The sequence below is a fragment of the Anser cygnoides genome, chromosome 19, assembly GCF_040182565.1.
Source record: "Anser cygnoides isolate HZ-2024a breed goose chromosome 19, Taihu_goose_T2T_genome, whole genome shotgun sequence".
In the NCBI taxonomy this organism is placed as follows: domain Eukaryota; kingdom Metazoa; phylum Chordata; class Aves; order Anseriformes; family Anatidae; genus Anser; species Anser cygnoides.
Window position 1 is genome coordinate 9,603,637 of NC_089891.1, and position 14,995 is coordinate 9,618,631.

The following is a 14,995-nucleotide window of genomic DNA, read 5'->3' on the forward strand; positions in this document are numbered from 1 at the left end:
GCAGAATATGTAAACGTGGCAAAGAGCTTCATTTTATATGCTGGCTTCAGAGGGGTTACTTCCAGTTGACAGCAGTGTAAACGAGACCAGAATAGCACCCATGCCCACCAGCAGAAACACAAAACTGGCTTTGTATAAAAAAAGATAGAAACATCCCCCCCAAAGGTCCATACATAAGGTATTATCAGTAAGGAGGTGGAGTGTTTGCATCTCTGCCATGAATCCATTCAGATCCTCTTGAGTGGTAGTTTGAGACAACAGCTCTGGAGCCAAATTGCCAGCTTGCAAGCACCCTATGGACTCGCCAGCTCAGCCCTGTGGTAATTCTGCAAGCGCAGCATTGCGCGTGCCATGCATCTGCAGCACAAACAGCACGGTGGGAATTTTCATCAAAATCAGCCAGCAGTGACAAATGGGGAAAAAAAAAAAAAAAAAGAGAGAAAATAGAAGCAAGAAGTATGGCATCTCACCGCTGTCTGAGTGGTGCTTCTGGGAAGACAACAGGATGGTTGCTGGCCTCTGGGGTAGGTTTCCAAGCCCTCTCAGGGACCCTTCGGCTCTGGGGCATCTCCCACAAACGTGTCTCCTTGAGGCACAAGTTCTCATTGCAAACCAGCAGCGGAGTTGGGAGTTAGAGAAGGTGCCCAGCTCCCCCTGACAGGGCTCCCAGGCCCACTTACCAGCCAGCTGTGCCGGTGGCTAGCCCATCCTGTGAGTGTTGGCCAGGGCACCCCTCGCCAGAGCAAACCCACGGGCAGGGCTGCAGCAAAGGGCTTGCCATAGCAATGCTGGCCTGGCCTGGTGCAAGCAGCTTTCCTCCAAGTTCACAGCAGCACAGCCAAAACACAGATTTCTCACAGCAAGGTCTGAAAAAAGCCTAAGCACAAGACAGCCCAACAGTCCTGAAAGAAGTCAGCGATCTGAGGAAAATGGGTTTGTAGGTGATGCAGAGCTCTCACAGATCCACACTGGAGCTGCTGAGCCTCTTCACGTCTGCAAAACCTACTTTCTGCCCAGGTCACAAAGGAGGCTGTGTTTCCTAGAAGGCAGCTTTGAGGGTTTTGCGACTCCTGGAAAGCCATGCCACAAGCAGCTGGGGCAGGACCTTTGCTAGTAAAACCAGCAGACTTAGCTCTCCACAGCGCATTCGGTCTCCTTTCAGGCACTTGCCCTCGTTTCTGAGCTGACCACCACATCAAGCAGCCATCCCCAATGGTGATGCTGAGCTCCACAGGCTGCTTTTGTACTCTGGTTTTTCTCATCCTGACCCCTCAGACATGTTCTCTAAAAGTAATCTCATCGCAGGGGCCTTATACTGATAATGTTAAGCCAGCAGCAGCTGGGCCAGGCAACACACGGCAGGATGTATGGGTTGCTGCATCCTCCCCTGCACCCCTGGGCACATCCAGACCAAGCCCCAGCTCCCTGCCAACCCTGGGGAAATCCCAAAGATCTGCCCGAGCCAGGGTGGCAAAAATCTCAGGCTTTGGACCAAGAATAGTTATGTCCATGAAAGCATTTCACCATCTTAAACGAGTCAGTCTATTTTTTCTAGCAGCCATCCTGCTTAATAAGGGTCTTGAAAATTTGACCAAAAGCAAGCACATCGCCTGAAAATCAGTCCTGTGTCAAGAGCTTACGGACCAGTGAGAGCCCTGTTCCTGGCAGCTGTAGTGAGTTCAGCCAGAAAATCCTTTAGCTAATGACTGGGGCACACTGAAACCCAACTAGAATATTTGACTGGGGAGAAGATTAGACATTTCCATTGTCATCTTTAGTAAAACAGAGACCTGTTAAGGATTATGTGGCTGTTATGGCAAACTTCAATTGAAATGGGATGCTACTTGTCTCATTAATATTTCAGATGTGTTCAAATGCACTATGGCAAAAAATATATTACTCAGAAGCAAATTCAGGTAGGAAGAAAAAAACAAGTTTCATTAAATAATGAACACTTACTGTACTAAACCATCCTGAGACTCAGCCCAATAGTGTCAAAGAAAAAGTCCTGGTGTTCTACTTATAAGGCAAAATTACCTATTCATTTAGGAAAAGTAATCATGCTCAGTTAGACACACCAGACAAGCATATGAAAAGAAAAATTGCTTTGAAGCTGCTCCTCATAGCAAGCCTAGACAGCTTGAGAAGAAAACTCTGCCACCGAGTATTTCTTTTTTAAATAAAAGTGTACATTAGAAAGTCTATTAAATAAGCGTTGTGAATTGGCAATCTTTTTGTTACGTAACACTTCTGAATCTTTAAGAGAACATTAGTGCAATATAGCTGATTTTGCCAGTTGAAAACACTTCCCAGCTGAAGGTATTCCTTGTGAGCCGGGTGTTAGCAGGGGAGAGCAGGACACGCTCCCACAGCTGTCCCGCTTGCTTGGAGCACAACCTGCCAGTTTTAGGAAGGCACAGGGCTGGAAAGTTAGCTTTCACCTTTAAAGCTTTGAACTACTAGTAATTAGTCTAACCTGGGAGGGAAGCTTTGTTACTTACCTTTATCTGATCATAATAAGTGTTGAAGAAATAAGGATTTAGGCCAAAAGCTCCCACACGGATCTCAGAGGATCCAGCTCTGCACCAGGCTCAGGACTTTTATCCTTCGTTTGGACAAAGCCATAGGTAAACAAATAAAGGAAAAAAGAATCCTGGTGTGGAGAGAAAGCACAGCCAATCTTGCCATGGTCACCTGGCAGCACAGGAAGGCCTGCTGTGGGAGGCAGCAGCCAGAGCCAGGCCCTTCCCCGGGCTGGATCCAGCCCCAGAGAACGGCCTGCCGCCGAGCTCTTCACAGAGCAGAGCGGGAGCTGCAGCTCCCTCCCCACGTAAAAACCTGAGGAGACTTTTCTGAAGCTAGGGAAACAGTTTCCTGGGACGCCAGGGTTTTATCATCCCCTCTAGCTAAAGCTGTCTGGAGCACAGGGCTTTGGAGAGGTCCTGCAGCGGGCAGCATCCAGCTGCAGCCGGGGATTAGGTGAAACCCCAAAGCCCCAGCGGTAACTGAGCCCTGCTGCAGTGGAAGATGGATGGAGGAATTTGCAGCACGGTTCATCCACGCAGGAGTTTACCACCTGATTACAGCATTCCCTGGCTGAGAGGTGGAGGAACTCATTAATGTTTTTAATCAAGGTATCCCTCACTAGGGTCATAATTGTTTACTACAGCCCACCTCCTCCACCCTGCTCCTGTTCAGGGGGTAACATCTCTCATTTCTATCCACATATGCTCTATAGTCAAGAGACAGATAAGATTGGGTTTTTGAGCTCTTTCTCCATGCGTAGTGAGTGAATTTGCTGAACCTGCCTCATCAGGTAGCATTTTATTCCCTTCTTACAAAAGTATAAGCCCTTATTTTTTTCCCCTCCTCTCCCAGAAAACCTTCTCCCAGAGCTCTTCTGTTCCCTTGGTCACAGCCTGGCTACACTGATATCAGGAGAGCTTTTCTTGTGAAGGCAGGAACGTAGAAATATGCTTTTTAAAGTTAGCAGAAAGCAGCTTTTGCTTCACACCAGCAAACCCTCTTACCTCCCTTTAGGCTCACTGGGATAATCCAAGGCAAAGAGGCTCCCACCTGCCCCAACAAGCGGGGATCTCACAGCAGCTGAGATCACCAGACACAGTTCAGTGGTCAGTTTGACCTTTTTTTTTTCTAAGCAAGAAATTCACCTGTGGAGGCCCAAAGAGCAAACCCAGCGGGTTCTCCAGCAGCACAGGGCACCACAGGAGACCTCAGCTGAAGCCCACAGAAGCTCCTGAGAAAAGCAGGCTTCAAAACATTTTTCTTTTTTAAAAAAATAAAAAAAATAAAAAAGCATCAGTGCTAGAACAGAGAAGAGGAACCTTACCTGAGCCATTGCCTCCACCCTCCCAGCAGGGCAGCCTGCTGCAGCTTTGCCTGGCCAGAGCAGAAACCCCCTCACAGGTGCCTCATTTGTCACTGCAGACCTTTTATAGCCCCACCACTTGCCCCGCTCTCTCAAGATAAGCCCAAACTCGAGGGATTTCACCCCTAAACTCGAGGGATTTTGTCTAGCTGTGGGGCTATGTGTGGACACACCGCTGTGATGCTGTGCACTGAAAAATCAAAAGCTTGTAAAGTTTTGGGTAATACCACAGCTACTTGTGCCAGGCACTCAAAGCAAACTCGTCTGCCACCTTCTGTTCCTGAAGGGATATTACGGTCATGGAAGAATTTTTTCCAATTTTCCTTTGTGCCTGTGGGCAGCTCTGGTAGGTAGGGAGCGATGCGAGGATTTCTCCAACCAGAGGCTGGTTTCTGGCTCCCTACACCTGGCCAGGGGCACAGCCACACTAATTGGACACGATAAGCAGGAGAGGCACTTGCATTTCAGTGATAATTGGGAAACAGAAGGGGACAGATACACGATGAGTGCCAGGGCCATGGCTTCCAGCATGCCTGCCCAGGCATCTCCCCCAGGTACGTCTGATAGTGACGGGAATTTCCTCCCAGACAAAGCCTGGCGTGGGTTTGCATTACAGCAATGCAAACTGACGGCTGCACATGGCCGTATGGCTAAAAACTGGGTTGCCTATAGCCATATCGATGAATCACAGCGCTTGCTTCGTGATGGACTTGCTTAATCAGGCAGGAATAGGTCCGTCTGCTGCCGAGCAGCCGTGCAGGAGCGCTGCTGCACTGCCCTCGGGGGGAGTGGGGACGGGCACAAACCCGGGAGGCTTCTGCTGCATCCCCAGGCTCAGTGACTGAACGGCTAATTGAGAAAAATAATCAGGAACAATGACTGCTCCACAATGGCAGCAAATTGGGTTGGTGCTCTAAATGCTCCTCGATTGCTCTGTACAGATGCTAATTGGAATAGTTCCTTTCTGCAGCGCAGTCAGCACAAATCTCAGAACCCGAGCTAGCTTCTCTTTTTTGGCAAGCCATCTGTCATGCTAATACACCCCGCTGCTGAGAGCTGATGCCTGGCTTTTTCCTCCAGCACCGTTAGGAAGAGCGGGTGCTGCACCTCTCCTGGCCTTGGTGCTGGGTCCCAGTGGGCTGTGGGTGCTGTGCAGCACCCCACAGCCTTTCCACAGCTGCGTGCTGCCCGGCCCTGCCTGCCGTGATTCCTGCCACAGCACCCAGGTGCCCTCCTGCAGCAGCGGCCTGCAGACCTCAGAATTGCTTTGAGAAGGAATTGCAAATAAGCCCCTTGGCCAATGCTTCTCTTTCCCAGGGATTGATTTATCCTGGTACCTATGATTGCGTCTCAAGATGCATCTAATGATTCATTCCCTTTAATAATACAAGCAGATATTGAAGAGGTCTTCAGCTTCCTGAGATGGGCTCTTTTAATGAGAACAATATTCTCATTTGTTTTCTTTTCAAAATAATAACTGGGAAACTCAGGGGGATTCTTGGTCTCAGCACATCCTTAGTTTATGAGGAATTTTTTGAGCTCTCTGCCCCTGCCATGCTCAGCAAGCTGCTGATGGACATGGGAGGATGTGCTCATCCAGCCCTCATACATGCCAGCAGATTTTCTGTCCCATCTCCTCGTCGCCAGTGTTGTCACATCACTTGGCCAGGTCATTTCCCTTGTTCTCCCTGTCCCAGGCTGTCCACATGTAAGCTGGGACAGCCCATCTTCCCTTCCCAGTGTTGCAGCCCAGCTGATGCAAGGCAGCTTTTATTAGGGCAGCATTTACTAAGGGGTTAATTCTGTCCACACCGAGCCATTCAATTCTTATCAACAAAAATCCATGCGTTATGTGTAGCTGTGTCCCCGAGGTAGTTGCAGAGGCCCTGCAAATCAAAGTTCAGCTGCCAGAAATCACACCAAAGAGGTGTTTATTGATTTATCCCTTTTGCCAGAATAAAAGCTGCTCCATTATATGAAAAAGCTTGAGTCGCGGAGCTATGGACCTGCAGAAGGGCAGGATAGTCCCCCAGGCAGGCTCTTCTTCCTTTGGGGCATTTGTTCCCATTCGGCTCACTTATATCTAACAACGTGAACACTGAGTATCCTCAATGCCTAAGCAAAGGCAGGAGTATGGTACCTTTTTCTTGATAAAAGCATAAAAGCAGCATGCCTACAGAATGGGAAATAGGGTACAGTGAGTCTTCGGGAATCGTATTTGACAGCGTCTGGTGACTGGAGCCTGGCACCTGCAGTCAGCATCTCATCAAGGGGCTCCTGCCGGATTGTGTGCTCAGAGTCACTGGCAAAACACAAATACAGAGCAAAAACGGTTATTCAGCTCCAAAATGCCATCCATGGTACGTGGGGTAGGAGGCGTGGGAAGATTTGCTGGAGTTGTTGAGGCCGCAGAGGAGGTGGGTTGTCAGGCTCACAGGGATGCTTTTACCTGGGTATTTGCTGCTGTATTTTTACCTTTGTTTTTCAGAAAGTTCCCAATTCCTTGTCTGCCCCATCCAGCACAAGACTCCATGATCTTCCCATTCCCCCTGCTGCTTTAGTTGGCTCCTTTGCTTCTGCATTCTCCGTTTCCTTTTTCCAAGCCCATGTTCTTGTTTAACATTGCCTGTTCGAAGGTGCTGCATTTTCTCCATCATGGTACTACTCAAGTAGGTCTTCAAAGGTCCTTCTTTCTGCCCTAAGGACCTTTCATATTCTATTCCCATTCAACAACATTTTCTCTGTCTGCTAACAATTCATAAAACTTTCAGGTTTTTTTTTTGTTGTTGTTCCCTTTCTTCCTAAGAAGCGGTTTGTGTAATGTCTGCAGTGCTGACTGCGGGTGTTTGTGTGTATGTAACTTTGCATGACCTGTCATTCTGTCTCCATACCTTTTGAACCTTCAAGACATTTCATCTCGATGTAGAATGCAAGCTGGAACAATATCCAAGCACTACAAAGTCACTGAAAAGTAGGGAGCTGGATAAAAGAAGCAGAGGATGCTAATGCCCCTCCTGGGGGAAGGATTGCTGTGGGAATGCATCTCCACAAGCCATCATCAACTCCGCGCACAGGCCCTGGATCCATCAGAAACCAGGCTTGCTTTGTTGCTCCACTGCTTGTGAAAATATTAGTTTCCCTATTAACTTTTTTCACATCCTTCCACTGGCCCCAGGTTTTCTGCTGATTCAGCAGCGTGTGCTGGTTTAACTCAGAGCAGGAGCATCTGTGGGAAATAGCACCGTGATGGTGCCCAGCAAGGCACCAAAGCAGGTGCACTACCAGGACGCTGATGGTATCATTTACCTCCACTCTGGGCACTGCTTGCTCCCACAGCAACACTTTTTGCCACTGACTTCACCCTTTTTTGCCCAATTTAATTGCTCCAGCTGCACATTTGTACTACTGCCACAGCAGGTTTCCCTTGTTTTGACTGTGTTATGTTAGTACCTTTCTGTTCTTAAATAACACTATATATGTATATGTATAGAGAGAGAGAGCTGAGTCTACCCCAGTCTTTTTTTTTTTTTTTAAAGTATTTCTGCTCTGACAAAATCCCGGTAGCCTGTGGAATGACACCTGAACAACGACTCGAGCTCTGCTTTTAGGATCTGAAGAAACTACTTTCTGCGGGACGAACATAGTTTATAGAGGGGAGTGCCACTTTTGCCTCTCCAAAAGGAGTTTCATCTGCTTTTTGGGTGGCTCATGTTCCCACAACCAACCTTTTCCATGCTCAGACAGCGGGCACAGCAGAGCCCAGGGGTCCCCCAAACCGGAGCATCCCATGCTTGCTGTGCACCGCGCTGCCGGAGCTGCTCGGGTGCCTCCTGGCTCTCTTCCCTCCTTATTCACTAGCACAGGTCACTTCTCCGATTTGAAATAGCGTGTCATACCTGCCGAGAGCAGGGCTCGGTGCAGCTGGGGAGCCCTTACAGCATCCCTGGAGGGAGCTGCTGTGCGGCAGGGCCAGCAGAGGGAGCTGCGCTCCCGGCGCTCCTCTGCCCGCTGCCGGCCTGCGGGGCTCGGGGGGGGCTCCGCTGCAAAACCTTCCAGCAGCCTGGTGAGGAGCAGGGCAAGGGGCAACCTGCTCCACAGGCTCTTTCTGCAATATTTTTAACTTAAAAAAAAAAAAAAGAGAGATCCAGGTGTTGGTAAAATTCACAGCGAACTTTACAACCTCCCATCTCTTTCAGGAAGGAAGAATAGATGGGTATTTTCCTGTGACTGTTATTTAATTATTGATCCCCGCCTTGCCTAAATGCAAGTAGTGGAGCTGCCAAAAGTGGCATTCACCACCCTGCCAGGTGCCGTTCCCCTCTCAGCCCGGCAGTGACAGCACCTCTCAGCTGGGCACTTGGCATCCAGGCCCCCTGACACAGTTTGCAGAGGAAAAGCAAATGTTATCAATGCTCTGTGCTGAAAAGCATCCCAACCCGGGCAGGGAGCAAAGGGATGGTGCTGAGCCCCTGCTTTGCCTGTGGATCCCAGCTGCCGGGAGCCCATAGGTGCAGGGGCAGGCAGGAGACCCCATGCCCCGAATCCGAAGCAGCTGGTTTAAGCCCAGCTTGCGCTGTAGCTCCCTGCACTGACCCGCTCAGGGCAAAAAATCCTTTTGGATGTTCAGAGGAGGGGGGAGCCCTCAAATGCAAGTGGCAAGAGCCTCGTGATGCCGCCTGCTACCACCCAGCCCTGCCTGAGACCAGCCCTGCACACGGTTCAGCACGCGCTGTCCATCGCCATCTCTGCTACGGGGCTGCTCTGGGGGCTGCGCTCACCCAGCTGCGGATGTAAGCGCATGCAAAGTGCAGAATCAGTCTCCTCAGGGTGGGTACGAGAGAATCGTCCTGGCTACTCCTAAATATTTCAGTCTGTGGGCTTCCCTCAGCCTTGTCAGCGAAGCTCCCTCGCAGACTGGATGCCGCGCAGAGGCGGGCCGTGGGGAGCTCTCTGCATCCATTTGCATCATGAATATTTGATGCCACGAGTGCTGCAGCTGGGATGCCGCAGAAACCACGGCTCTTCCCATGCCTTCTGCCAAACCTTCCGGTTGGATTTTGTCCCATTTCACCTCCTCTGGCCCAGCAGTGTTTTCGTCTACTGGACTGAAGGGTCCTCTCGTGTCTGATGTCTTCTGTGCTGCGATCCAGCTTCCCTCCAACGTTTTAAATAGCTGGTGCTTTGTCTCCATTTCATTGTAAATCATGAAAAATGTTAACTCCCTCACCGAGGGAGTAAGAAACAGAGACCGAGCTTCCTAAGAGTTTCTCATTCCCCCCAATCCACTGGAATTACCTTTGCATCTTTCCCATGGGCTCCCCCGTTGATGGAAGTTGGAGTTGAATTGATGGCCTCACCTTCGAACGTCCCAGTCTGAAGGTCTCACAGCCTTGACCAGGAAAATACAAAGGTCCACATCATTTATGTGCCAGTCTTTTAATTGAATTGCCTAAACAGGCCCCAGCCATTCCAAGTTTTAATTATAACTCCGAGCAAAATTATACCTAATTTATTTTCAAGCATCTTTCCTGACATCTTAAAACAAACAAAAAAGCAAAGACCTTCAAACAAATGGGATGGGCTTGTATATCTATTTGCACAAAACTTTAAGTTGTATTTCATATGCCTAAGGCTCGGGCAGGGGCTTTGCTGAGCCCCCTCACACAGCCTTTTTCTGGGGCTTCAGGGCATCACCATCCCATGGTCCTTCTCTAACAAAGGCCACATAGAGCTAACCCCCTTAGTTTTTTGTGCACTTTATAAATAAAGCACCAGAAAAATAAGAAGGTATAGTAAAAGCACAATTCTTTGTAGCTAATTTTTACCTTATGTCTCTGTTTCAGGCTCCTCATTTTCCTGGGGGTGCAGGTCCCCAGGATGGCCCTTACAGCAGTTTCTATAAGCAGCTTCAATTTCTTTTGCACAGGAAACATGGGGAGAAAGCATCTTGCTCAGTGCTAATCACCACACAGGGCAAGCAAAACGTGAAACCTCTAGAAAAATATTATTATTTGTATGCATACTACAGGAAGCACGTTTCATCCAAAGTTCCCAATGTACCAGTGTGTCTATGAGGAATATTTTTTCTTTTTATAAATAGGCAAACAGAGAACCCAGACACGGTTTGCTGCAGAGGGTTTTTTTTCCTCTTAAACCTGCAACAGCCCCATGCATGCCGTGGGTCCCTGCATGTGGCTGTCACCTCCTGGTGCAGTCTCCCATGGGAAACAGGTCAGATTTGCCCCCACATATTTTCCTGGACCAAATTAAAGTGTGGATGTTGCTCCTGAGCACTCCCTCATTACACGCCAGGAGAGGGACTAATGCCTTTGTTGCTGTACTTCAATGCTCCATCTTCTCCCCTCATACAAAGTGATTCCTGGCTTGCTTTCAATATGACAATTATTAACAAATGCTTGGAAAAATGCAAACATTTAAGAATTGTTGGGGGGAGGGGGAAGAAAAAGCCTCCAGGAGTGTGGAGGTGGCAGTGTTATAATCTCAGGCTGTCATGGGTTTAACGTTATTAAACAACTCCTTAAAATAGCAGCCGTAAGTTTTCCTGTGCAGAGCTCAATCCGGAGGGGCCATGGCATGCTGGTGCTGTCGGAGGCTCTGGGCACAGGAGCTGGCCACAAAACCCCAAAGAGAAGCTTTTGTAAGGTGCTCTGGGGCCCCATGTCCATGGCAGATGGGACAAGGAGCTTGTCTGGCTGGCAATGAAGCTTCGTGCCACGGTGGCCCAGGAATCAGCCCTCACCCAGTTCCACCAGGCTCATCCCTGCTGACATGAACAGAGTTTCTGCTGCATTTTTAATTGTGGCAATGTATTTACATGAATAAAATACAGCTCAGTTGGGGATATGACCTACTTTTATACGGAATGATAAAACAACTGAAGGTTTTATTTTTACTGCATTTATTTCAACTGTTCTCTGTCAGACAGATGCTGAAGCAGATCAATAGGAAATCCACAACCGTCAGGCTGCTTTCCTCTGGAAGTGATCACGTTTTGACTGAGATGACTGCGAGCTGCTCCATTTCCATGACGGAGCCTGTAACCTTTGGATCAGTAGAGCAGTTTTGACAGCATATAATTTATACGGGGATAAATTATTTGATGTGGGTGGGGAGAAGGGGTTTTCATGTACATGCTCTGCACTGCTAGTAAGACCCTCTCTGCTTACCTAAATTATGAATAATAATTCTAAATAATATATATTTATACTGTCATCGACAAGCACAGGTCACTCTGAAATTCATTTAGCACTGCAGGAACTGGGGATGCTCTGTCAAAAAAAAAGACCCTGTAATTCCTGCAAAAACAGAACACGCCATTTGCTTTTAAGGGTAAATAGAAGACTGCACTCAGGTATTTGTCCAGCACTGAGGCAAAGCAGTTTTAAAAGCCATGTTATTTTAATGTCCCTGGGGGCCTGTGGGTGGCTCCTGGGGAGGACGAGGTCACCGGTCCCTGCTCTGCCCTCTGTCACTGGCCTCCAAACCCACATAATTCCTGCTTTTGTTCCTTTACCACCTGTCCTGAGTGGGACAAACAGAGTCCCCATCTCACAGGGAAGGGTCACAGTCTGCTCACACACCTTTCCTCCTGCAAGAGCTGGCACAATGGGAGCATGACTGACACCCTGTGCTGGGATGGCAGCATGCTGAGACTGCAGACACGGCTGCTCCTTGCTCATACACGACACAGATAGCTCCCCCTTGCTCTGGAAACAAACCATTTCTCCCCCAGAGGTAAGACCACCCAGCTCATCTCCAGATAAGCAGAATGACATTTGGGTACTTAATCAAATTAACTCTCGTTAATTAAACAACACCTTTCTGCTTTCTTCACAGACTTTCCCCCTCAAGTTGCAGTGGGAAGCTGGCACATGTGAGGATGCCAGGCGGACACGAGGACCTCGAGGTTGTATTTTTGTGAATGAACACCCCATTGAAGACATTATCACTGCAGTAAAAGAAGAAATGAGCAGGCATTTCCCTCTACCACCCTCTCTGCGCCTTCCGTTTCCTCTCCCGCAACGGCCCACCACCAGGTGCTTGCCAACACACACGTGCTCAGCAGAGCACTTTGCTTTTGCTTGGCTCTGGCCACAATCCGCATCCCGTGGGACGTCAGCGTGTGCCTGAGCACTTTGTTGGTTCAGCAGAGCGCTGAACGCAGCCTCACCTGAGTACTGCGTGCAGTTTTGGGCACCACAGTATAAGAACATAAAACTACTAGGAAGTGTCCAAAGCAGGGCTACAAAGATGGTGAAGGGTCTAGAGTAGAAGACACATGAGGAGTAGCTGAGGTCACTTGGTTTGTTTGTCCCAGAGAAGAGGCCTCTGAGGGGAGGCCTCATGGCGGCCTGCAGCCCCCTCACGAGGGGAGCGGAGGGGCAGGCGCTGAGCTCTGCTCTCTGGGGACAGCGACAGGACCCGAGGGAACGGCACGGAGCTGGGACAGGGGAGGGTCAGGCTGGGTGTTAGGGAAAGGGTCTGCACCCAGAGGGTGGTCAGGCACTGGGACAGGCTCACCCGGGAAGCGGCCAAAGCACCGAGCCTGTCAGAGTTCAAGAAACGTTTGCACAACACTCTCAGACACATGGTCTGATTTTTGGGTGGTCCTGTGTGGAGCTAGGCTTTGGACTCGTTGATCCATGTAGGTCCCTTCCAGTTCAGGATATTCTGTGATTCGTCTACATGCAGACTTACAGGTGCTCGATGGTCACTGGGACTAGTTAGGGCAATGTGGACTTTGCTCCAGAACGAGCAATTTAAACAGAAACCAAGCAGGCCTGGCTTGGGCAAACAGGCTGGCTTGCACAGCCCTGCGAGCAGCATGAGCTACAGCAACCTGAGCTTATGCAGCTGCAGGAGTCACCCAGCACCTCCTCTGCACCCTCACACGTGGTTTTCCTCTCAGAAAAGTGAATGCACTCTGCCCTAACATTAAAGATTAAAAGCAGCTGCACCTCATCACAGCCAGAAGATTTATCGGGAGCCGATGTCAAAAATGATCGCTTATTGGGGAATAAACTAGAATGCTGGCACTGTGTATTTTCAAGGCATATAAATCACAACTTGCGTGGGAATAATCCACCTTTCAGTGGAAATGGAGAGAGGGGTGAGGTTTAGGGATTTCTGAGATGATTCAAATAAAAATGCTGGACAGAGCCTGCAGAGCACTGTGGTACAGATTGCCCAGGGCTTGAAAGCATCCTGGTAGAGCCAAGATATTTATCAAGTACAGCCCTCGGGACTGGAGTCTGGCAACACAGCCAAGTGGGGCTAATCTTTTGGTTGAAATACTGCTGCAAATAATCTGCAGATAATAATAAATTCATTTTTCCCCCTACAAAGTGAATTGGCCAGAGGCTCAGGGATGAAGTGGTGTGAAAACAAGAGAAAGGGAGGAGGCTGGCACACGACCAGAGGTGCTCTGACCTGCACCAGCGATGGGCACCAGGTCAGGGATGTTGACAGCGTCGCAACCTCTTCATGTTTGCTCTGGGTTCACCTTCATGGCACAATCCAGCACAGCGGGCCGCCTAAAGGTTCTTTCACGTGCCACCCAAAAAGAGCTGGGGACATGGCTATCAGAGGACCCTGCACCACGCCGCCCCAAATCAATGTGGTCTGCAGGTCTGGCACACATCTGCAGCCCCGGGGGAGGACTGGGTGATGGGCAGTCCCATGCCATAAGGAACAACCTCTCCAGTCCTTTAAAATTGTTGCATCATGGTTTAAAATCAAAGGCACACAGGGTGATCACTGCAGCCATCGCCTGCCCTTTATAACCGCTGCCCACTGAGATCCTCATGATCCAAAATGCCAGGCATATAAAACCTTACACAAAAAGAAAGCAAAGAGGCAGATCTTCCCTTTCTATAAGGTACTGTATCCATGGGAACAGGATGCAGTTTGATAGCCACAAAATAGTGACAGACAGGAGACCTGCAGTGCAGGGGCAGAGGTCAGCAGAGCACCCTGACCACAGCGGGGCACAGGTGGCACCTGCTAGGCACCCAGGGTGCTGGGGATACCCTCCTCTGCACCCCACACGTCACAACTTCATCATATACGGGAGAGCTGTGGTGCAGACAGAAAAGTTAAAGAGCTGCTGTGGTCCTCAGAGAAAGGAGAGAGAGTGGAACAAAGGCGGCCTGGGCAGCAAGCGATGCTGCAGAGGGGTACAGAAGAGCCCAGCAGGAGGCCCTGGAACTGCAAAAGTGGGGAGGAAAACGCTGCTGCTTCTAGTTAAGGATGATGTCAGGCTTCTATCTCATTTTATTTTTTTATTCTGAAATAAATACATCTCGTAAGAAAAGAAGAAGGGAAAAAAAATACTCTCAATTACTTCTTCCCTTAGTGGAGGGCTATTGACCTGGGTGGCTGTTTGCCTGCTCACACAGCGCTCCCACCACGCACGCACCGGTTCTGCATCATTAACAAGCTAACAGCAGGGAGGAACAAGGCTATTTAATTTCTTAGCATACCTTGAATAGCCCATGGGGCTAACTCATGTTTGGGAAAATGAATACACAATGCTGACAAATAGCATTTATAAGGCAGAACAAGGGCTCACAAGCAGGGCTCTCTGCACTGGAAACCACCAACCTGCACACAGCATTCCCACTCCTCACCCTGCACAGTGACACTTGGCTGAAACCCACCTAAACACAGGTCTCTTTGGGGCTGGTCAGTGTGGATGCAAGGGCTCAGGTCCCCAGCCCTGCTTCTGTGGAGACAGCAGCAAGGTTTGACTGGAGTTCACTCTCCCTGGGCCTGCTACAGCAGCAGCTTCATGCATCAGAGCAGGGCTCGGTTGCTCCAAAACTTGCCCAAACCTCCCCACCCCACAGCAACAGCTTCACAAGCTTCCAGCCCAGCAGCATGCCCAGTCTGCACCCCTGCAGGTTTGGGGTTCCTTCCTTACCTTTACCTCCCCAGTGGCTCTCCATGTCCACTAGCAGTGCAGGTGCAAGAGAACAGCACTGGAGGGCATTTCAGCCACATTTTTATATATCTACATAGATACTTCTTCCACTGCGCGGAAAGGAGCTCTGGAGCTATAAGCTGCTAGAGCAGCAAATGAAGCAG

The 14,995-nt window shown here is 49.4% G+C and overlaps 1 long non-coding RNA gene across 1 annotated transcript; it reads right to left on the reverse strand.

Annotated features, from left to right (window-relative positions):
• LOC106034736 (uncharacterized) lies at positions 1 to 4,189 on the reverse strand. Its single transcript, XR_010825837.1, has 4 exons — positions 3,851 to 4,189; positions 681 to 877; positions 471 to 586; positions 1 to 357 (listed from the first exon to the last, which is right to left on the reverse strand). It is a non-coding gene; the product is annotated as an uncharacterized lncRNA (long non-coding RNA).
• Between the last annotated feature and the right edge of the window lie 10,806 nt (positions 4,190 to 14,995).